Source organism: Zosterops lateralis (assembly GCF_965231275.1).
Source record: "Zosterops lateralis genome assembly, chromosome: 8".
Taxonomy (NCBI): Eukaryota; Metazoa; Chordata; class Aves; order Passeriformes; family Zosteropidae; genus Zosterops; species Zosterops lateralis.
The window spans coordinates 9,602,408-9,625,088 of NC_139768.1; the positions used below are offsets into that span (position 1 = coordinate 9,602,408).

Sequence of the window (22,681 nt, forward strand, 5' to 3'; positions counted from 1 at the left end):
GCACAACCAGAGCAAAGAGACTTGGGGGCTCAGTAATCTTCTGCCTCACATGAATATGTTGGCTTAATGGCTGGACTGTACAGCTTGTGTGGCAGCATGGGATTTTTACTTAGCACATTCCTGCTTTACCAGAATTGCATCTGAGTATACTTGGAATGACAGCACATCATAGAATCATGGAACCATATAGATGGGAAACACCTTTAAGATCACTGAGTCCAATGTTAAACCTAACACTGCCACTACCAAACGATCTAATTACAAATATGCAAGTTTCTTTAATGTCTGCTGCTCTCTGTTTGCAACCCTAGATGCATTTTTGAGGTGTAAATGAAAGACTGACTTTTGTGTCAGACATTCCAAGGTGGTAAGCATGACTATTAAAGGATTTGTAGATGAGTCCTTAGAACTAAGCTTTGACACTATCCACTTTCTCAATTTAAAAAAAATAAAATATGGGGGTAAGAAAAAAAGTATTACCCTGCTGAGTTCTTAAAGAGGGAATTGAACATAAAAACGTACAGTGATGTCTGCCTGAGTCTGCAGACAGGCTGGACTGTAGCTGAGAAAGGCATGAGCTGCCTACACCCATCTCAGTGTGTCAGTTCTGAAACCTAATGCTGACACTTTAGAAAGAACTACTCAAATGGCTTTCCTATCTGCAAATTTTTGCGGATGCCTGCAATTCTCTTAATTAGCCCCCAGTCCCAGGTCATTTTCTGCTTCTCTCAAGAAGGCAAAACATTCAACGGTCTTTCCTTCAACAGCCAAACTAACCTGTATCTTTCATGTCACAGACATTTATGTTGCATTCAGAATGAGGCACCATCTCAAAATGTAGGAATGGCACAGAATAAAGACTTTACCATCAATTTCCATAAGTTTAGGAATCTTGGAATGATTCTATTGTTTATGATTCTCCTCAGTTCATCTCTCCTCATACACAGATCATGCTGCAGTTCTGCCTGTGTGCCTCCTTTTCCTCAGTAGCAGGGATCACACCATTGTGCAGTTCATCTCAAACTCAGTACTGCAGCTGTTTGATCAGGACTGAAAGCTGTGGTCTCACCAAGGGGAGGCACTGCGGATTGGAGACAAGGAGAAAGGATTCTGGTGACCTTTGGAGTGGCTTTTAGCTTTGAAATGCTAGGACTCATAATGGGTTTGACTGGTGGGGTGTGTTTTGTTTGGTTGTTTTTTGGGGTTTTTTTTAACTATTAAGAACAGAGTTTAAAGCCAGAAGGATTGCAAAAGCTGCTGTGTGTCTTGTCACATCCCCAGGTTCCCTCTTTTTCTTGTGTTCTGGTAGCACAAATGAAATAAGACCAACCTGAGTCTGGAAAAAAACCTTCATGAGTGTGCTTACTTAGTCTGATGAGGCATGTCCATCTTCATTCCCACCTTTCTTAAGTACCACATCCAACCTTATGTGTCTCTGGTTCACCACCTCTGCCTCTGTCCCATACAAATCCATCTGAATGGCCATTCCCACCCACACTTGTTCATCCATCCATCTTAGCCTAGTTGTCTGTCTGTCTGTCTGTGAGAACTGAATTTCCAGAGTGTTTAATCAGCACAGCAAAGATAGTGGCAAAATCCTTGAGTCATGTGGAGCTCACTAGCCATGAGAAGGTGCTCCTCTCCCAGGCAGCAGCTGGTGGGATATTTACGTTGACCCACAGTCCTCCTCATCTCCTGTTTGAAGGGGACAGCCCTGCAGTGATGAGAAAGGGGCCAGCAGACAGCACCCCACAGCATGGCTAGGAGTACCCAGCAAGATAAACCTCTGTGCCAAGGCTTTTCTCCCTTTGTGCTTGCTCCTGGGGAGCCTATCTGGCAGAGCAAAGTCCACTGCCCTCCCTCTTGTCACCCTTCCTTTCCCCACCAGCAGCCCCCAGCCCGACAGAGAGACCAGGCTGGATGGAGAGCCTTTCTCTCCAGCGTGCCGCACTATGACAGATGATTGACTCGAAACAATATCTAAGGCGATCAGGATAAAGTACCGACCATTTCAAGGCTCAGCAGAATTCAAATTCTAATTAGACTTCTCACCACATTCCAAATAAAAATTGTTCCCCTGATATCCTTTTTGCCTATCAGGTGTCTCTCCCTGATCGCTGGAACAAAACGCATAAAGAAAGTGATTAAAGCCATAACAAAGGCATAAAATTGAAATTATCGCTGGTATCACATCTGGGAGCAGAGTGTGTCACCACACTGCCCCCCTCCCCTCGAAGCGCTCCCTCCCCAAATAGGCACACACACATCCCCCCATAGTTTTTGCCTCAAATGTGAGTGATAGGCTGGGGGACAGGGGGTGGAGGGGGATGAGAGAAGGTCTTGTTCCAGGTTGGAAGTCATCCATTCCCATGGTATGGAAAAGCATCTCAGCCCACACCCCCTGGACCCACTGCCTCCAGCCTAAGGCTGTGTTGGTGTAGCAGTGGGTGTAAATTGCTTCACAGTGTCTGGTGCTGCTTTACATCAGCTGAGGATGTAGCCCACATCATCTGCAAATGCAACACATGCAGGCGCCTGAAGCGTACACACCCAGGGAGAGGAAAACCCATAAACACAGAGGCCTGCTCACTGCCAGGCGCTCTCTAATGAAGGCACAGACAAACCCTTCTCTGGGGCATACACCCCCTGCCCACATGTACACACACAGGCACACACTCATGCTCAGAGCCAAGCCTCCAGTGCACCACACACATACCAGGAGATTCCATGTGCCCACTGATGTCTGTGGTACAGTCAGAAACCCCACCACACACCCCTCACACAAACACAGAGTGTGAGCCTGTTACCTCTTCACTAGACACACACAGACAGAGGGTTATAAATCAACATACTATCAGAGCCCCTACATGTTCCCCCAAACATGTATAAGCATTCATATAGACTCTAATCTTGAGCACAGTAATCCACAAAAACTGAATATTGCACACCCTAATTCCTACTACATGTGCCTCCCAAGCACCTGCAGTCCCAGAACATGTGTGTAGGCAGGCTACATATAATCCTTATAGAGCTTATTGCTATTTTATTTTTTGAACAATTTCATCCATTTGCAAGGTATCTATATATCCATAATGGCAATTCACACACAGGTGTGTATATATATCCATTAAAAAAAAAAATGTATCAGTACTGCACAACCCCGTGCAACATCTCATGGCCAACAACACATGGAGCTCACCCACACACACACTCACAGGCATGTGCACCTCCAGGCACACTCATTCCCAGTGCAGAGGTCACTCTGCCAGCACAACCCTCAGTGGTCCAGATGTGAGCTTGTTCAAGTAAAAACACACATGCCCTGCTAGGCAGGGAGGGGACAGCTTTGTCCCTCTCCCTTCTTTAGCAGGGATGCAGTACTGTAGGCTCAAACAACCCCTTTCCTGATATACATGAGCAAGGGTGGAGCAGGATGCCCCTCAGCCAGGCACCCAGGGCTGCTGGGGGGGACATTTATGGCAGCAGGTGCAGGGCTGCAGTGGTGGATACCAAGTGCCAAGGCTGCCCTTTCCCCCTCCTGGATTTTTGCCCTGCCTCGGCTCAGCTCAGGACGCCCTCAGGAATGGCCCATTTCATTTTTCAGCTGCATGAGGGGCCACTCCAGAAGAGAGTTAAAAAGAGAGAGAGTGAGGGAGAAAAAGAAAGGGACTAAAGCGATATAAAATTAAAAGGTAAAAAGCAGGAACGCAAATGGGAGAGAGCTCTTTCAGCTTTCACATTATTAATGACTCTTCAAAAAATCGGCGAGTTTTCCAATCTTCTCCGAGAAGCGCTTGAAGGAGCTCACAGATGAAACTGACCTTCAAAATGTTCTTTGGTCTTTAGTTAAGAAATTCGCTCGCCATTATGGCATCATTAGGGAAACAAGGATAAAATTACTCCATGGTTAATGACCTATAGTATCTCCCCACCAAAATTTGTTTCAGATCTAATAAAACTGTGCTTAACACACTCGGATGAGTTATGAGGACTGTTCTGCAGGGTATTAAAATGTGGAAAATAGATTTTCCGAAGCTGGGGGGACTGGACTTTTCGAATCAGATAGCAGAATGGAATTTTCTGGGCAATAAATTCTTCCATGTCTCAATTTCATCTCGCTCTCGCTCTCTCTCCCTCTCCCTCTCCCTCTCTCTCTCTCTCTCTCTCTCTCATGCTCTCTCCCTGAAATGCTAAAGCAACATGGAAATCTTTAAAGTGCAGAAGCTTATATAAACTTTACCCCCAAAACCCCAAAATAGTGCCCTGCTCCTTTAATCCTTTCTTTTTGTCTTGCATCTGGGGAAAAGGCACAATCCCTCATCAGGAGTGGTTTGGTACCATTCACAGAGTCAGTTCAGCTGTGAGGCGTTTTGGTGTTGCAGCGTTGCAGTTTGGACTTTGCATGAGTCCAGGAGGCTGCCAGCAACCCTGCAAGGGTTCTGGTGTGCCAGCAGGGAACAGGAACAGGATGGAGACTATGCAGGGCTACCCAGGGCTGCATGGAGGATCCCTCCCCACCACCCCACATGCCAACCTGAGGCATTGGTGAGAGCAAGCGGAGACCACTGCTGCCTGCTTCATTCCTGGGGTGCCCATAGCTCACGCCTCACTAAGAAGACACCTATGAGCACACATCTGGGGCACTTGCACCAGTGTGCTGGCCCCAAGGTGAGGTGGTGCAGGTGTGCACCTGTACAGCAGCCAGCAAAGGCATCCTCACCAGAGCCATGAGCCCCGCTGCCATCACCACCGCGGGCAGGGCAGCGGAGCCCGCGGACAGGCAGCTCGGGGCAGAGCGGGGGCCCGTCTCATCTGTGGTTGCCTGAAGCAGGAGCCAGGGACTCCAATGGTGCTTTTAGGTTAGTGAGGGCTAGTTACTGCCGCTGAGAGAGGTGGCTTGCGAGGTAATGGCATTTTGCTCTCTTTAAACTTTAATCTTTCCTATTAATTCCCTGCAACTGGAGAATGTATGAGAGTTAATGTTCCATGAACGTGTTTCTCAGCCGACAGTCTCTTCGAGCTAATTACCTTCAGGTGCTAAATGGAGGGAAATTGCAATCCATTTGGATGTGAAAAAATTTCGCCTTTCCAATCCCCTGTGCAACATTCTTTTTCCTGAGTGTTGCAGAAAGAATGCACTTGGCTTCTTTCTTTTTTTTAATGTTTTCCTCCCCTCCCTACCCTCACCCTCCTCCCTCCTTGCCCAAAACCCCCATCCTCACCAAGAACCTGTCTTCCCTCAAAGACCTTGGGTTCTCCAAAAGACTCAATGGCAGGCTCAGCAGAGGGGACCATTGTCCTCAACACAATCAAATGGGACAGCACACCAGTTGGGAAGAGGGGGAAAAGTAGCCATATCCATGAAATCCAAACACGTGGTGAAAACATGGAGGGCAAAGTGAGGAAGACAGTAAGAGACTTCCTTTGGAGGTCTGAAGTTAAAGTGTATTTACACGCTTAATAACACGCTTATTACAGCCATTTCCCAGTTGTTGAGTTTTGAATACAGAGATAATAGAATTTTACAAGCTACATAAAGCCATTATGCTTTTGGATCCGGGACTGGGGAGAGAGTTCGGTAGAACCCATGGAGAAAAGAAAAGGGAAGGAAATCAAATCCAAATGTGTTCAGACCGGGCCTGGAAGTCAGTGTCTTCATATAGGCTGACAGAGCCAGTCAGAGTACATGTGAACAGGCATAACTGGAGGTTTTGGATGAACATCTCTCCTATCTGGAAATCCCATTCTTTCATGACCCACAGATGACCACTGGAGATGGACATCTCAAATAGAAGCCCCTGGCAAAAAGAAGTTCACTGTTACCTATTTAGCTACCAAAGAGCCAAGACAAGTGGTGCCAGACAGATTCACCAGACAAAAAAACCCCAGCGAGAATAGCTGCCCTAAATTCAGAGGGTTCTGTGCCATGACTACACCAGTAGGTTTTGATCTAACCTGTCCTTGGTGTTTATGATGGACTTACTGCAGCATTATCTAAAAGGCTTCATGCAACCTTGCCTCAGAATCAACCATGGCAATTATCAGGAGCAGAAGTCTTTTCCACAATAACGTAAATATGCTCCAACTGGGAATGGTGTCACTTGAGAAAAATCCTTGGAGCTTTGCTGAACCAGCAAGATGTTCTTGCAAGATCATTCAAATGCCCCGTTTTTATGGCTCTCCTCATAGTCCAGATGCCACTGAGAGATAAAGCTAAACCTGCACTTTGTCAGTAGACTGAAATTGAAAACGTTTATCAATCTCTGTAGACTAAAACACTTGCTGAATTCTCCTAGCATCATTTCAGCTATTAGTGACTGAAGGTGCAGATGGTTTGCTATTCATCCCACTGGTTTTCTGCTGAGACATGTTCACTTTGATGTGGGTGTTGGGGAGCTTGTCTACAGACTCCATCCAAGAAAAGCAGTTCAGACTCTGGACTCTTACTCAGTCTGAATTACCAGCATTGACCAACTGCCCTAGGTGGTGTTTTAAACCACCTTTACTGAAGCAATAAGAACAATAAGGCAATATCAGGTCCGAAGCTTCCAAAACATGACAACACTCCAGCACACTGGGATAACTTGTTTGGAGCTTGGCTCTGATAAAGATCACCAGGGTAGCATGTGAGGTAGCAGACTAGGAGGGAAACTTACATCACTGCACAGATTTTCCAGAGTATCCTGGCCACTGTCCATGTCCATATCATCTCTGAAATGTTTGTCTGAGCCCTCTCTCACTGCAGAATATGAGCATCTCTTATTCTCTGAAGGATTTCCACTGACACTGTCTGCCACATATGAAAGACTGACTGATTTTACCCAGGGCCACCTGAAAAGTGATCACAACACAGAGTTGTACTAGAAGTTTTCTGCACTTCTAAAGTATCCTTCCTGCCTGTCAGCCCAGTCACACAAGGGTAGATTTCTGTCACCTTCACATTCAGCCACTCCTCCACACACCTGTCACACACCTATCCATACGCCAGCCCCACATACCTGTGCTCCAGTCAAGTCTGCTTCCCACTTTTGAACATCCAGCCCTTTGAACATCCAGCCCTCAGCCTTTCTTCATGGCTGCTCCATCCATTCTGCATTTAATGAGATTTGCAGAGGAAACCAAATAGGTTTATTTAAATTGGGATCTTTCATAAAAGTGGGGCTTTCTCCAGTGAATTACGAATCCCTCAAAACCTTATTGTTTTAGTTTATTGTTTATTTTTAATTCTGTGAGGAAGAAGGTGAGTGGGGATGGTAGTGGGACTTCACAGGGAGGCAATAATTTTAATAGCACTGTCACAACATAGTAAGGTTTTTATCATATTTTTCATGGCCATGTCTAAGGTTTGCTAGTCATTATGGCTGATGGGACTTCACTAGCTACAACCAATACTTGATGCTTCAGCCTCAGTCAGAATTAAACCACTGGCTGTAGGAGAGGGTTTAAGCCAGCAGCCAGTCCAATCTGTTGCCTTATGCATGCACAGAAGCACACATTGTCATGAGATACATAAAATATTTTTTAATATACTGTGCTTGTGATGCAGGTGTAAATGGGCTACAAAGGCTTCTCCCTTGCACTTTGACTATCTTTTCACACAAAACTTCACTTTCCTACTCCCGACTCCCTTGTTCCACATTTGTTATGTTCTTGCTTTCTTTTTCCCTCTTGCTGTCAAACTATATTTTTCTCTACTTGTCCTCATTTCCTTGTTCTCATCCTAAATTTCCCCTTCTTTATATATATATATAAAAACAACCCTGGAATTAGAAATATTGAAAAACTGCTTAGTTACCAAAGTGGGGCTATTGAGAAGACAGTAGAATTTTCCCAACTCACACTTGGTGCTGACTCTATTGCAGAAAATGCTGTCTTTTTTCATTGGTTGTTTGCTTTTCAACTTTTCTTTTTTTCCTTTAGTTATACTGCAATTAGTCTAAAATTGTGGGAGTTTGAAAAAGCAGAGCAATAGCAAATCTTTATTTTCCTTCCTTCAGTCATCCCTATGGTTCTCTGAAGCTAGAAAACCAACTTCAAATTATAAAGAAGGGAAGAACAAAATTAAACTCCAGACTGCACACACTATTCACTTGTTGATTAAAAGAACAAAATGGGGAAAAGAAAGAGAACAATTAGCATGTTTGGGTTGCAAAAACTCATGTCTGTATGTATGTCAGTACAGAAAATGTGAAAATGGATAATAGAAAGATTGCAGCTAGGAATTGATGTACGTTACTAGTGATGGTGTAAATACCATCTTTTAACTTCTTTAATCTGCTTAAAACCCCCTGCGGCTAAATCAGTATAAACCCTTCAGACTGTAAGCACAGTTACACTGGTATCTGTGTACCTAATACCTGTGTAGCTTAATTTCATGCCTACAAGAGAATAAAGTTAAACTGTTAAAAAGCCTATTTGTATCAGTGTAAAAGCTAGAGGGAAATGTACTGTGTTTACCCTGCTGTCACAATTAAATTTTCTTATACAGATAAAGGCAAAATGAGACTCCTGACCATTCACCATTTCTTCCCCTTCCCTTCCTCATCCCTTCAGCCCCATTCGTGTCAGCCTTTTACTTCTCTCTAGAAATTCCCAGCAAACATGTTTGTGGGGCACCTTGGAATCTATGCTTAAATCTCTCACTAAGGGACAGTTCTGTCTTCCTGTGGAGCCCCATGAGGATGGATGAGCCCTGAGCCCAACCCCTCTGCAATGGCAAGCATGGGCAAGGGGAGAATGGTGCACATCTCTGAGCAGCAATGGGACTCTTTTTCCTTCCAGCTCAGCCTTTCCTGTTTGCTTGCTTTAAGATCAGGAATAAGCCTGAATTTTGTTGGGAAAAAAAAAAAAAAAATAATCCCACATTAAAATTTAGCAAAAAGAAAAACAGATATTTGTGATAAATTTACTGTGTAGGAAAGAAGAACCAGGGAGGCTGAAACTGCAGGAAAACAGAGACTACTCTGGGGAACGTGTAATCCTCCATTTAAAAGCTGGACTGCTGGCTCATTTAGTCCCCACACCTGTCCCTCCTGGCTATTTAATTTACAAGCTTTTGGGTGCAGAGACTACCTGTACTGCTCCAACAGAAATCCTGGGAGGTTTTCACTTGGCTCTTTACAGCTGTCTAGGGCATGAAAAGGAAGCTGCACTTTAACAACATAGGTCAAAAAAAACCCAGCAGCTGGACTCAAGGGAAGAGAGATTAAAAGGCTCTGCCAAAGTCATCCTGTTAGACACTGGTACAATTGAGGCATCCTACCTGCCGTGTCCCATATCTTGTGTGTAAAGTAAGAGAGTCATGGAGAGACAAAAACAACCTGATAGAATGACAGAAGTAAATAAACCTATTTCTATGCAGAAAACTGCAACCTTTAATGATTTGCATTGAATGTGAAAGGCATCTTACTCTTTGGCTGTCTCCTCTTTCTCAAAAATAAATATAAATCCAACCAAGACATATCTTAGATCTGGGCTTATGGGCAGCCACCTAAAACCAGAACAGAAGTTTTCAGGCCAAATTCATCACTGGAGCAACTCCACTGACTTCAGGGTTGTTAAATTGCAGAGGGATTGGGCCTGATGTTTTAATTGTAGTCACAAACCCAACTGCAGCCTGATTAGCAGAAAATAAGCTATTACCAGAATCATGCAGTCTTCTATCCCAAAGAAAGGAAAACATGCAGGAGCAAGAGCCTTAGCTGTACTGAGCCTAAGGCCATATCATTTGGAGGACTGGGTATCTGGAACAGCCCAGATATCTTGTTCTTTTTGCACCAGCATCAGGTGTAAATCACTGCAACATCCAGGATCAGTTCACCATCAAGTGATTTGTTCATTAATTTAATCTATAAATCATGTTCCTGCTTTTAAAATGGCAAGGACAATAAAACACACAGTAAAAGGTATGAAAGACACACAGATCCATACAGTGAGGGAAAATGTTGGCAAAGACAACATTCTAGGTATAAAATAAAGATAATTTCCAAAACTGTATAAATGACATATAGCTGTCTCCTAGAGAGAGTAGCCAAGAAGGGATGATCAGTACAGCCATGGAAACTTCATGACCTCAGGGACTCTAAAAGAAGTTGGCAAAATGCATTAAAGGACTACCTAAGTCTCATCACTGAACTATAGTCAATTCTGGAGAAAAATTCAGCATCTTACTTACCAGTGGCACTCAGCAATTAAAACTCCTCATTAGATACTTTACACTTAAGTATATCCTGAACTCTTAGCACATGCTTAAATCCTTACCTGTTTCAGGAATGGTAAAGTCCATGACTAATGAAATAAAATATAATTTACAAATGTTCAGTCCTTCCTTGGAAGACTGGAGTTAAACATGCAGCTCTCAGTGTCTTTCAACATTTAAATGCAAAAGAAACCAAAAACATTATCACCGAAGAAGTTTCAACAGTGATAAGAATAGATGTATTTGTTGCCTCCATGTTAGGATTTACAAAAGCTTTATAGTCATGAAAAATGGAGCTAAGCCTGATGAACAAAATAAGAAAATTCTTATTATAATTTACAGGAACACACACACATAAACATGTATCTATCTGTGTATCTGTAATACACAGAGCCTGGTATATAAAAATTTTATTGCCAAATTGAATACCAAATAATAAGTTAAGCTGACAGAAACATAAAGATCTGCATTAGATGGCACCCAAAGGAAGGCAGAATTTCCAGTAGGAAATTGCTCGCTGCCCCATTGTGATTTGGGGGGAATTTGTAGGCTATATGGCAATTGCTGGAACATTTTTGAAAGTGTGGCTACATGTATCCTCAGGAGATCTGGGTCCTGATAAGGGATGTGGCCTTTCTATTTTCAGGGCATACATCCAAGTTGAACTCAGTTGCAAGTGCTGAGCACTGGGATATTTCCTTCACTTCCTAAGAACACAGCAGAGGAGAAAGTAGGTTTCCTGGTGGCTGGGGGGAGAAAAGAGAGACCAACAGGCTGTTCTAGGCATGCTGCTGTAATACTGCATTGTGGTGTGACATCAGGACCAGAGAAAAGGAACATAAGGCAAGAACCATCTGTGATGAGGAGCAGGGCTGCAGAAGGCCTCCTCTGCACAGGTCCAGGGTGGCTTTTCTTGGCAGAGCATCCTTCGGCCTCAGGGCCGGGGCTGCCCTCCCCAGTGTGCATCAGCCCACATGGATGTGATCCAGTGGCTGCCCTCAGACTGCAGGACAAGGGGAAATACAGAGACTCAGCTGAGATCTGGATGTCTGGGGACACAAGTGGTTGGAAACTATATTGGGAGGCAGTTTGGAGAACATCTCCACAGCATTTGAATGGTTTGGATACAGTGGAGCCGTATGGTGGATTACATGGGAGATGCCAGTTGACTGAGTGCTCACTTCCCTTGGCTTGTCACTTGTCTTTAGGTCATTTGGAGTGCAAAAAGTGTCTCCTATGAGAGGCACCCCTCCTCCCTCAGCAGTCATGCGGCCTGGGGAAGACCTTGGCTGTCCCTGCTAGTGGTGCTTCCTTGCCTGCTGGCAGGAGCAGCTGATGGGCAGAAGCAGCTGGAGATGCAATCACAGACAGGTGACACCACCACAGACACAAGGGACACCTTTTGCAGTGTCCCCTGTGGCCAGGAGAGGTGGGAAGCTGCTGGTTGGTGGGAGATGCCCAGGAGCCAGAGGAAACCCTGCAGACAGCAGTGTGAAAAAGACTGCAAACATAAGCTCCATCAATAAATGTAAGAGCCAGAATAAATTTGATTATGGAAAAATTACTGATTGGCCTCACCTGAAAAGATGGTCCCGGAATCTCTACTTGTGTAGAAAAGGCAGTGCTTTAGACTGCGTCCAAACCTGGGTTTATGTGGTTCTTCCATGGACAGAAATGTTCCATCATAAACTTTGTCTGCCATGTTACTTTGCACGGGTCCCACAAGCTCAGGGTGTAACCTGATGGTTTTGCTCAAGGGCTTTCATTGCTCCTGCCCATTCCTGCAGTGTTTCATACTGAACCCTGCAAAGGTACCTGCAGTGCAGTGCACCTGTATCTGCAAAAGGAAATACACACCTCTGAATGAAAAGGAACCCAGATATGAATCTTCTCCTACATCAAAAAGGGAGAATCAAGTCTGATGAGTTTCATGTTAGTCTGTCCTGGACAAGATGCTAAAATCAGCCATGGAACTTGTACTGCCTCTCCATGTAAGTTTTGGTGCCTCCCATATTGGGTTGCAAACACTCATGGGGAAGGAACAGCACTTTATTCAAGGGCACAAGGAGAGATCCTATGAGGGGGAGGTGATGATTTGCACCATGAGCAATACAAGGCCCAGATACTTTATGCCTTGAACATAAGCTGTTAAAAACGGGCTTTTCCTTCACCCCAGAGGCCAGGAATTAAAAAAAAAAATTGTAGAAAACATCTTGTGCTTGTGCTGCCACCTCTGCTTGCAACAGACAGCTCGGGCTGTGAAGACATGGTGCTGAGGTGAGTGTGTGTGTGTGTGTGTGCGTGTGTGTGTGTGTGTGCATGTGCACGCCTCTTGGTGCGATTCCTCCTTCCTTGCCAAAACATCTCCTGCTGTTTATTTATTTATTTCTCTCTGATAACGGAGGGGATCGTGTTTCCGGAAGAGTGCCAGCAGATGATACGAACCCAGGACTGATACTGCCAGCAAACCCATGCCAGCCCTTTCTGCCGGAAAAATTTCATTTTTTCCAGAAGGAAGCCATGAGTGTGAAGCAGAATCCAAATCCGATTTCTCGGCATTTTTTGTTATCGCTCAGCAGCCCACCAGGTGGGGCAATGGAGGGAGCGCACTCAGCTGCAACTCAGTGCCTTAATCCAATTTACAGCTTCTCTTGGAGAGATAATTACAGCCCTGAAACCAGTTAGCACTGTACAAAGAGGCTCTCGAACCAAAGCCCCGATCCTGTCTTTCAAATATTCACCTAGAGTGTCAGGGATGCTTTGGAGAGGGAGGGGGGCACTTGAGCTAAGCCACTATGTATGGAGAAGTGTGTACACAACGCCCCTTCCCAGACACGTGTGCCTCACTTGTACACTCACACAGGTTTCCCAAAGACCCACAGGGGAGTGACAGCATGGGACTGGCAGCCCCTGATTCTCCAGCTCTGGACACCTGGGCAGCAGGAAGCTGCAAAGCCTTCTCTTCCAAGCACTACTAGCAGATCAAGGGGGCAAGATGATGGAAAATCTGAGGTGTGGCAGGGGGGTAGAGAAAATGACCAACTCTTCCCCTAGTTATGGACACAGCAGTTCTCCCATTAAGGTCACTCCTGCAGCCACCCTGAGGAAGCCAAACCTGTTTAATTTTTCTCCAGTGATTTGTGGTTTAATACTTGGTTTAATATAAAGATGCAGCATCTCTTTGCAAAGACACCACAGGGTGCAGCATCTCACAAGCCTAGAAGACCACCCCTGCAGGTGCTGACTTCCTCGCAGCTCACAGCAACTGGGCTAGAATTCTGCACAACCTGTTATCCCTCTGTTTGGCCCTTGTGCAGGCACTCAGACACACCCCTAAGCTGCAGGGCTGCAGAGGGGTTCATAAGCAGTGATAAGGAGGAGACTTGGGCACTCTGTAGCAGGGCAAAAGACATACAAAAGACATACAGGGGCATTTATGCTCCATGCAGACCTCCAAAACCAATCCTTTTCAGCACCACAGCCCATTCTCATCACAAGACACAATGGCTGATGTCTCTGCTGTCACCATTACATCATTGCCTTGAGAAAGCTGACATCTGAGAATCTGAAGAGTGGTAAAGTCTGTGCAAGTAGATATCTTTAAGATTTCTTGTCATATTACCACAGTGAGGCATGGGGACATGCAGACGGGCGACACTTGGTGATGGACACATTGGATTCAACTTGCAAATTATCAAGAAGGAAGCCTAGGGTTTCACTGGGTTTCCTTAAGCCATATTAAATAACTTGTAAATTGTAAATTAACCTCCTCTGTCTTAATGATTTTGATTGTCATCACTCAAGTGTGATTCTGGAAGATTTTTCTTGCAGGTGATTTTCACTCCAATTGGCATAGTCAAGAGAGGAATCCAGCCTTTGAGATTTAAGTATTAAAAAGGAATAGAAAAGACAAAAATAGAGATTCTTGCTGGTAGGAATGCCAGCTGATGTAGGAGCAATTTGAGATCAAAACACATGTAAGTAATACACTGGATATGTAGCCCCCTCCCTGACGCCTTGACTCACAGCAGAGGCCAAGTTCTTACCACCAGCTGACCAGTTGAAAGTTCGTTTTCTGGAAACTCCTCCTTTAGGTGTGGGTCTGGAAAATTTCCCAGGAAAGAATCAACCAGTATAGCTGAGACTGCATTTGCTGCAGAGTACCAGCTCAGAGGCTGAAGTGGACTTTCCTTCCTTGCCTCATGCAAAACTGAAGGAGTCAGGCTGGCTGCCTGGCAGAACATCCTCTTCCAACAGGCCAGAAAGGCCACAGCAAGTCTGCAGTCACAGAGCTTTCTCTGGTAAAAAAACAACTTTTGTTGTTGTTATTCAAGCTTTCAGTCATAAACAGAGTGTGCTTGGTTGGGATCCAGGTTCAAGCCCTCACTCTTCATCTCCTTTCCTCTGTGTCCTTGGCCAACTCTCACCACTGAGCATCAGCAGCTGACAGAAGGCACTGTCTCTCTCTGGGTGTGCCTGGGCTGGCAGGCACACTCCGAACAGAGCTCTGAAGCATGGCAGTATGCAGGAGGGGTTGGAATTGGCTGGATTCAAGAGGCATGGCTTATTTGTTCATGCATAGCCCGGGAAGAATGTGCCCAGACACATAATGCTGGCACAGGCTGAACCTCTCTCCTTGCAGACCTCTGGTTGGGCTCTTCTGCAGGGCAGAGATGCCCCAAACATGGGCTTGTATCTCAATGGATTAGTGATGGATGTAACTTTGATTGGAACCTCCTAGTTATTACCTGGACTGTAGGAGTCAAACACATGGAAGTTTGTCTCTTGCAGGGAAGGAAGTGGCAGAAATCAGATCTCAGAAAGAGACATTCCATTTAAAAAGTCTTCAGGCTCTGAAGCACTTGCAGAAAAACCTTTTTCTTGTAACACAAGGCCATTGTAGGCCTCAAAATGAACATCTACCCTATATCAGATACTCACACACTGGACAAGTTCATGAATTCCCCAGCTATCCTGTTTGGTACTCACTCACTCCGGCAGTAGTTGCAATGTGAGGACCATAGTTACATTCCATGAGAACAGCTGTTTTGATTTTCTAGCAGTGCATTAGGATCTAACCCTTCTCCACGCCTTTTGCATAATATTGTTCAGTACTATGAAACACAGAAGCCCTGCTTTGAACCATCACGTTCCACCTTTGATTCAGGTCTTCTCAATCAATGCTCTAGCTGTGGTGCTTGGCTTTTCCATTGATTGCTCCCATGGCATTTCTGACCTGCTAGGAATGTGGCAAAAGGGCAGCTGGAGCTTTCCTTCCTAGTAAACCCAGGGCAAAGTGTGGTTCATCTGACACATACCTCCCACAGGGATGACACCCTTTGTGCACGTGATATCCATTTGCTTTTCATAGCACAGCACCATCAGAATCATTCTCCAAGAGTGTAACAGGACTATCTTACACAGTTGATTTGCTTGTGTAGGTACAGGAAAACACATGGAAATTCCTGTATTTATGAAGTCATTTCATCTGCCTCTCTAATACAGAGATTCTAAAATGGGACAAAACTGTCCCATTAGCAAGCTTATGGATCCTTGGGAGGTCTGCAGAGAAATTAAGTATATTGGTGTCAGTAGCCAACTGAGTTGAAATCCATGGATCCCTTCACTTCCACCCATTTGGCATCTGGGACATTATATCTAACTGTGAGCAGTGGAGAGACCCAGACACTCAAAATTCCCATGCTGATCATGCCAGGGCTAGAGATGCACCTGCAGGAAATCAAAGCATTGGACCAATGCTGACCCATAGTAGAAAGCAAGGCATTAACACTTTGCTTCTTAACTCCCCACAGGCTCCACAATGGATGTCTGTACCCACCTCCCCTATCACAACACTAATTGCACCCCAAACTAGACTGTATTGGGAAAGCCCAGAAGACCTTCCAGTTCTACATCATATCATGCCTTGGGAACAATTCTGATCAGTAGTACTTTCTCCTCTGGAAGACAGACTACGGACTCTTCGTCTCAGAGATATTTTCCCATAGATAGGCAAATCCATAGCCATTAAAGGAGTGTTGGTAAAATCATTATATAAAATATGCTTAGGCTTGGGGGTGTTTATTGTTTGGTTTTTTGTTTTTTTTTACATTGGTGGCTGGGTTATCTAATCACTGAAGAACTTAAGAGTGTAAGAGGAACAGGACATCTGTTAGGTGAAGAAGCATGTATCCAGTGGCAATCAATCAGGAGGCTGGCTTTATGACATTTTACAAATAACTGCATTTTTAAATGGTGTCCTACACTAAACCAAATTCTAGACCTTGCTTATCTCAGAATTTCATGATTAGGCCAGCCATCTTCTGTCAAAATTATATGCCTGGATTCGTGTAGGCAAACTCAATGATCTCTGCTGGAACTACACTGCCATTAAAAAACACAGGAACACAGAACTAGAGATTATTGAAAAAGAACAGATGGGAATGAAAACAGGCACCTCTGGTCAACCTGGAGAGAGCACTGAGTAGCTCCAATTTGCGACATCATCTTGAAAGCTGTGGTTTATGCAGCCTCAAACTGAATACCTAATTTTTTAGGGAAACCTCACCTTTTGTTTCTGTTTTGGCTTTGTCTAGACTCAGAAAGCAGCTGCATATATAGACAGAAGAAAGCTGAGTGCTTATCTGGAGTAAATAGGTAAGGATCCCCTGCTCCCAGCAGCCAAGTAAGAGCTGGGAGGGTGGGAGAGCATGACACACTTTCACCCTTCCTTTGGTTGGTACAAATGGCAGCCTAAAGGCTGACAGGAACTTTCCCCCCATCTCTCACTGTGGTTGGATTGGGAATATTCCATGGAGGCTGATGAAACTGAGTAAGAGCACTGCAGCCAGAGCAGCTGCCAAGCAGCCATCAGGCAAGACTGCATCAAGATACAGGGACCTGGGCTAGGACCCAGGGGGTCCCTGTGGGTCCTGATCCCTACCACCACCACGTCCAGGCCTCTTCCTGTGTCTCTGGCAGCAGCACAGACCCCCAGGCCTGTTGCCACCGCCGAGCTGTGCGGCTGAAGGGGATGGCACATTGAAGCAATTTGCCAGGCTGCATGACAATTACTGACACAGATGCTCCTGTGTCAATATGGGCTCTTCTCTCCATTCTGGTTACAGCAATGGGTGTGCCTGGCGAGGACTCCTCTCAGCACAGGCCAGTAGGATTATGGGGCTGGGAAGGGGCCATGACTGCCTGGGCTTGCAAGAGCAGAAGCAGACTCAGAGGTTGTCCCTGCTCCCTCCCCTCTTCCAGCCTTTTTATCAGGATCTTCAGCTGCCTGCCATCCCCACACTCTTCCCTCTGTCCTCTGCTACCCACTACTGTACCTTTCTCTCTGCGACATCCCTCCCTTGTTGCCTGTTTGGAGATTAGAGATGAGAGAAAGAGGCACTGACCAATTCATTTCTGTCAAAGGCTCTACATCCCTCATGCATCCTCCTCCTTTCAGTTTCTTCTTGTCTCACCCTGCCTCAATTGTTCCCCTTGTAACTGGGATATTGGTCATTACACAAGTGCCAAGAAATTACACCCTTCATAGACAGAAGAGAGGTGAGATGGCACAGATTTTAGGAGGATCAGGACAGCTGTAAGGAATTACAGATAAACCCCTTGACCCTCTGAGCAGTTCTGAGAGCCATCTTCTGCCAGCTTTTCAACTAGCATCAAAGTCAGTGTTTTTGCCTGCCAAAGGCTGAAATGCAGCAAAAACACATCCAGTATTCAAATGTCATCGAACTCTATCCAAACAAAAACTTCATCAAGGTGACATAAAGACCTCAGCCAGACACTGTAAACGATTCACACCGCCATCCCCATGTCCTCCTGAATGCCCTGGGTGATCCCAAGACCCCTGGGGATGTGGTGCAATGAATTATCAGGTCTGTATGAATAAAAGGCTCCTAGCCTTAGCTGTAGCTTCAGCATCAGGTGGACAGACAAGCAGTCCTGGGCCATTGGCTGCCCAGAGCTGCCTGACTTTGCCTCTGCAGAGAGGCCCAGAGGGGCTGTGTCCAGGAGTGTCAAGCCTATGCCTCAAGGCTGCATGCTAGTCAGTGCCTATCCCAAGTTTAGACATGGCAGTCAATGCTGAAGGCTGAGACAATGCACTCTGCCAGACTTCTTCCAGCACATCTTGAGGTGATTTGAGAGATCGCTGCTTTCAGCTTCTCTTCTTTGTTTGCTATTCTCTGTCTCATGGGAGCATGTCCCACTGCCTGCAGGCTGGAGCAGCTGAGGCCCAGCCATGTGTTGTCCTCTGCCAGCTCAGCAATGGCAAATGGGTCTCCAGGAGAGGTGCAGCTGACCTGGTGAGCTGGGAAAAGGTCATGTGTGTGACAGACCCCCCAAAACAGTGTCTGCTAGCACACACTATCAAACACCACGCCTTCCCCTCCAGAGAAGGCCACCACTGGCTTAACTCTAGGCCAAAACCACCTCAGCATGTATCCTCAGTGTTTTCTGCGCTTTGAGGAGACCAGCAAAGGATCTGCTGCTCCTGCCAATACTGATGCACAAAACTAAACAGGCCTCCCTCAGCCCCAAACCAGCTTCCTCCTGATCTTCCTCCGATTTAAAGAAAAAAAAAAGTACTGCTCCTTTAAAAGTGTTGCATGTTAAAAAAAAAAAAAATTGACAAGCTCCCTCACTCTCAAAAGAGTGAGAAATTTTCATTGATTGATTTCTTCATGGCTTCTTAAACAGATAATTAATTCACCGTGAACCTGCGGACACACCGTCGTGAGTCGTTAATATTGTAAATTCACATATACTTCAATAATCGCCTGACCCCCCCGTCACCCCGAAAAACAGATAGCTGTGCAGCAAGGAGGAGGGGAACAGGGGGGGGAATCGATTTTCGAAGACATGAAGGGATCACCCAGCAAAGGGAAGCTATTGATTCTCTTTTATAAGACACTGCTATAATATTTATTCTTTTGTAAACAGAATTAACCCAGCATCATGGGTCATTCCTATCGAACAACTTTCCTCACATGTGCACAGCAATGCTGATTGTATCAGATGAGGTAGAAACATCCAAACCGTACCACCCACCCTGGCTCGCACCTCAGCATCTGCTCAGCTCCCGCCTGCCGGGCGCTGCCGCCGTGGCGCAAACCCAGCTGGCGCAGGGCTGGCCGCAGCCGGGCTCGGCTGCGCAGGTACGGGCAGCCCAGGGAGCAGCCGTGCTGTTCTCACCAAGTGCTGCTGGCACCGTGGTGGTCTTGGGCTGCCTCGTGCTCGGGGGGAGGTGGCTGGGGGGCTCCTGCAGCTGGAGCCATAGAGACAGAGCTCATGGTGCATGGCTGAGCTGTAACTCATGCCTACCCACAGCTGCTGATAGAGGAGAGGGGCAATTGTGATAAAAAGAGGAACTTCTCTTCATCCCCTAACACCCTCCCAGTCTGGAGAGGTTTCTGTTCTGCAGACTCTCCATGGTCACCCAGAAACCCACCCAGCAGCAGATGGGGCAGCAATTGGTGTGAGGACTCTATGACATCCAAGCTCCTGTCTGCCCACCCATGGCAGGGGATGGAGACAAAGGACCCATGCAGGGCATCCCATTCCAGAGCCCTGAGGCTCAGTGGCCCCTTGGACAGGGACAACACAAGGAGCAACAGGGCCCCCTTGTTACAGAGGCATGACCTGCTGCTGGTGAGGAGACAACTGCATTTCAACCAAATGGAAGGTCACCCCTGAAGGAAGTAAGAGCCTTAATGGCAAAAGTGACAAGCAAAAGCCAAAGGCTTTTGGAGGCTTCTGGACCAAGCACCCCAAGGAGGAGCCAACAGTTGTGATCCAGTTAGGGAAGGATCTGTAAATATTACCTAGAGCTGTTTCCCTTCCCTGAATTTACCTGCATAAACAGTGAATCAGTGTTCCCCATAAGAGACTATTCATAACCACTCAAGTTCTCTTGAAGATGCATCTTTGTGGGACTTAAAAACATGTTCTGTGTAGATAGAGATGCAAATCTTTGCCTTGGGTACAAATATGCCTGAGATGTAGAGAAGTCTGGAGGCTTCTGTAAACTGTGAAACCACAACTGTGAAAATCCTGGCTGCCCATCAACTCCTGAATTGCCATCTTGTAACACCATAAGACAGAACCCGCAACAACACAGGGGCTCCCTTGCATTTGCCCCACAAACGTTAAACTGTTTTCCAGCAAGGTCTTCCCAAGAACTTGTGGCACGAGAAGTATGATTCAAATTTCACAAAAAAAACCCCCCAAAATCACGTCTCGGCCACGTTTCACGAGCGTTATAACCCCAGATCTATCCATCCCATCCCAGAGCCGGCGCGGCCAGGGGTGCCTGGGGGTTCCCGGAGGAATCCCGACCCTCGGGCCGTGGGCCTGTGGCCGCTCGCTCCCGGCCCCGTGCCCGCTCCTGCAGCCCCGGGGGATCCGGACGTGCCGGCTGGTTTCCCCTCGCCTTCCTCCCGCCCCGGCCGGCGGCCAGGCCGAGCCCCGAGTTGTGCCCGTGGGTTTGGAGGCGGCGGGGGGAGCAGCAGCCGGGCCCGGGCGGCGGCGGGGCAGCGGAAGCCCTAATTAGAAGCGGGGCCGCGGGCAGGCAGGGCTCCATTCAGAGGGCGGACAAAAGGAGGGTCTGTGGAGCAGAACCGGCCGGCACTGAAAGCAGCGCGGGAGGGCCCCTTGCCCGCCCTCAGACACAGCGCAGAGACCCGGCCGGAGCGGCCCTGACCCGGCCGCCCGCAGCACCCGCGCCCCGCACGGCCCAGGGCAGGCCCAGGGCAGGCCCGGCCGGGGGCCTGGAGAAGGAGAGCGGGCAGCTCCGGCCCTCCAGGTCACCTCGCGGCCCCCGCCGCCAGACGAGCGCCTTTCCACTCCAGCAGCGCCCCTGAATGCGCTAATTAGCCCCCCGAGCCCGGTGCCTGGAAAGGCCACGCCGCTCATATGACCGCCACGAGGGGCCTGGGGGCCCATCGCCGTGCCCGGCCCTCCCCGCAGGGTGGGACATGGCGGGGGAAGCAGGGCTGGGTGCAGGTGCCACCCCCGAGGTGTCCCTGTGTGAGGGAGGGCACCCCTGGAGCAGCGCTCGGAGAAGGTGCCGGCCCTGGAGGTGGAGGGGGCTGTCAAGGTGATGTTCTGAAAGGCTGTGGGGAGAAATGAACAAGAGGCCCAGAACTCTTGTCTGAGGGCAGCAGTACATCACAATTAATTCAGGGCTCTTTCCAAAACAAAGGCTTTCTCTGGATGTCAACGTGTGTGCACAATAGTGGACAGAAATAGCAGTGAAGTGTCATCATCTCAAGGGCCCCTTCCCTTGTTGCCTCTTTGCCTTCCCTGCCCACACATTCAGCACATCTTCAGCACTGTCTCCTCTTCAGACACTTCTTGCTACAAATTCACTTTTTTATTTTTACCACTCCTCGTTCATTTTTAGCATGCCACACGTGCTTTGCTTTCTGCAGACTTCCCAGGGCTCCACTGTGAGGCATCCATGGCTGTGATGCTCCACATGCCACCAGTTGGGGATACACAGCATGGAAAGCTCATGGCTATGGGAGACCTAATACAGCAGCCACACATTAGGAAGCTGCTGCTGGCAAAGGGAAGAGTCCACCCTGGACTTGACTTGACTTCCCCTGGACTTGAACAACATCCAACTCAAGCCTCAGCAGAGGCCACTTTATCACATGTACAAAAGCAGTTTCTACAAAAAGATGGAAGAAGGCCATCAGCTATATGAGACCCAAGTGACAGTGGTAGGATCAGGGAAAAGGCAGGGGAGAGGGAGGTTACACATGGAGACCAAGGCAGGTGGCTGTGTGATGAATTCTTCCCCATCCCTGTCCCACCTGATTCCCCACACAAGCCCAAAGGTGGTGGCCAGCAGCTTTGTCCTCCCATGGTCTCCATCATGAACCAGCTGGGACAGAGGGTGTTTCAATGCACACCTGCACTTTTGTGTCACACTTCTCTTTCCCTTCACATTTGGGATCTGCACCGTCACAGACCCCAAGATCTCTCACATCCTTGCAGTGAGTGTGCACTGGTCTTACTCATCCAACACATACCAGTTAAAGCAGGCTGACATACAGCCTTTTGTCTTGATGGCAACACAGAACAAGCCAAATCACCTGATTTAGCTGAGTGTGCTATCAAGTTCAAGGATTCATCAGCTCCAAGACCCTCCGTCATGGTGCTCAGAGCCCTCACAGCAGTGTGGTGTCCCTCTCTGGATCTTCAAGCATCCCAAAAACCTGGAAGTAGCCTTTCAGAGGCTCTGACATACTGGTAAGGAAAAAGCAGTGTAGTATGGAGGAGTAAACAGCAGGCAGTAAACCAAGGCCATGGATTAACCAGCTCATCTTTGATTTTCCTCCTTCCCTTCCCCTTCTTTCTCTATCCAGTTTCCAAAGGTAAGGGCTTCCAGCTTTCTCACCCTCAAAGGGGCTGCTTTCTCACCTGCACCCCTCCACATACACCCCTTAAGCCCCAGAGGCCTGC

General features: G+C 47.1%; 1 long non-coding RNA gene across 1 annotated transcript in view; it reads right to left on the bottom strand.

Annotated features, from left to right (window-relative positions):
• Positions 1 to 784: 784 nt before the first annotated feature.
• The window catches only part of LOC310912350, a 31,260-nt gene continuing 9,363 nt past the window's right edge, over positions 785 to 22,681 (bottom strand). Inside the window, exon 3 of the long non-coding RNA XR_014590661.1 lies at positions 785 to 1,081. This is a non-coding gene — a long non-coding RNA (uncharacterized lncRNA). The remainder of the gene's footprint in view (positions 1,082 to 22,681) is intronic.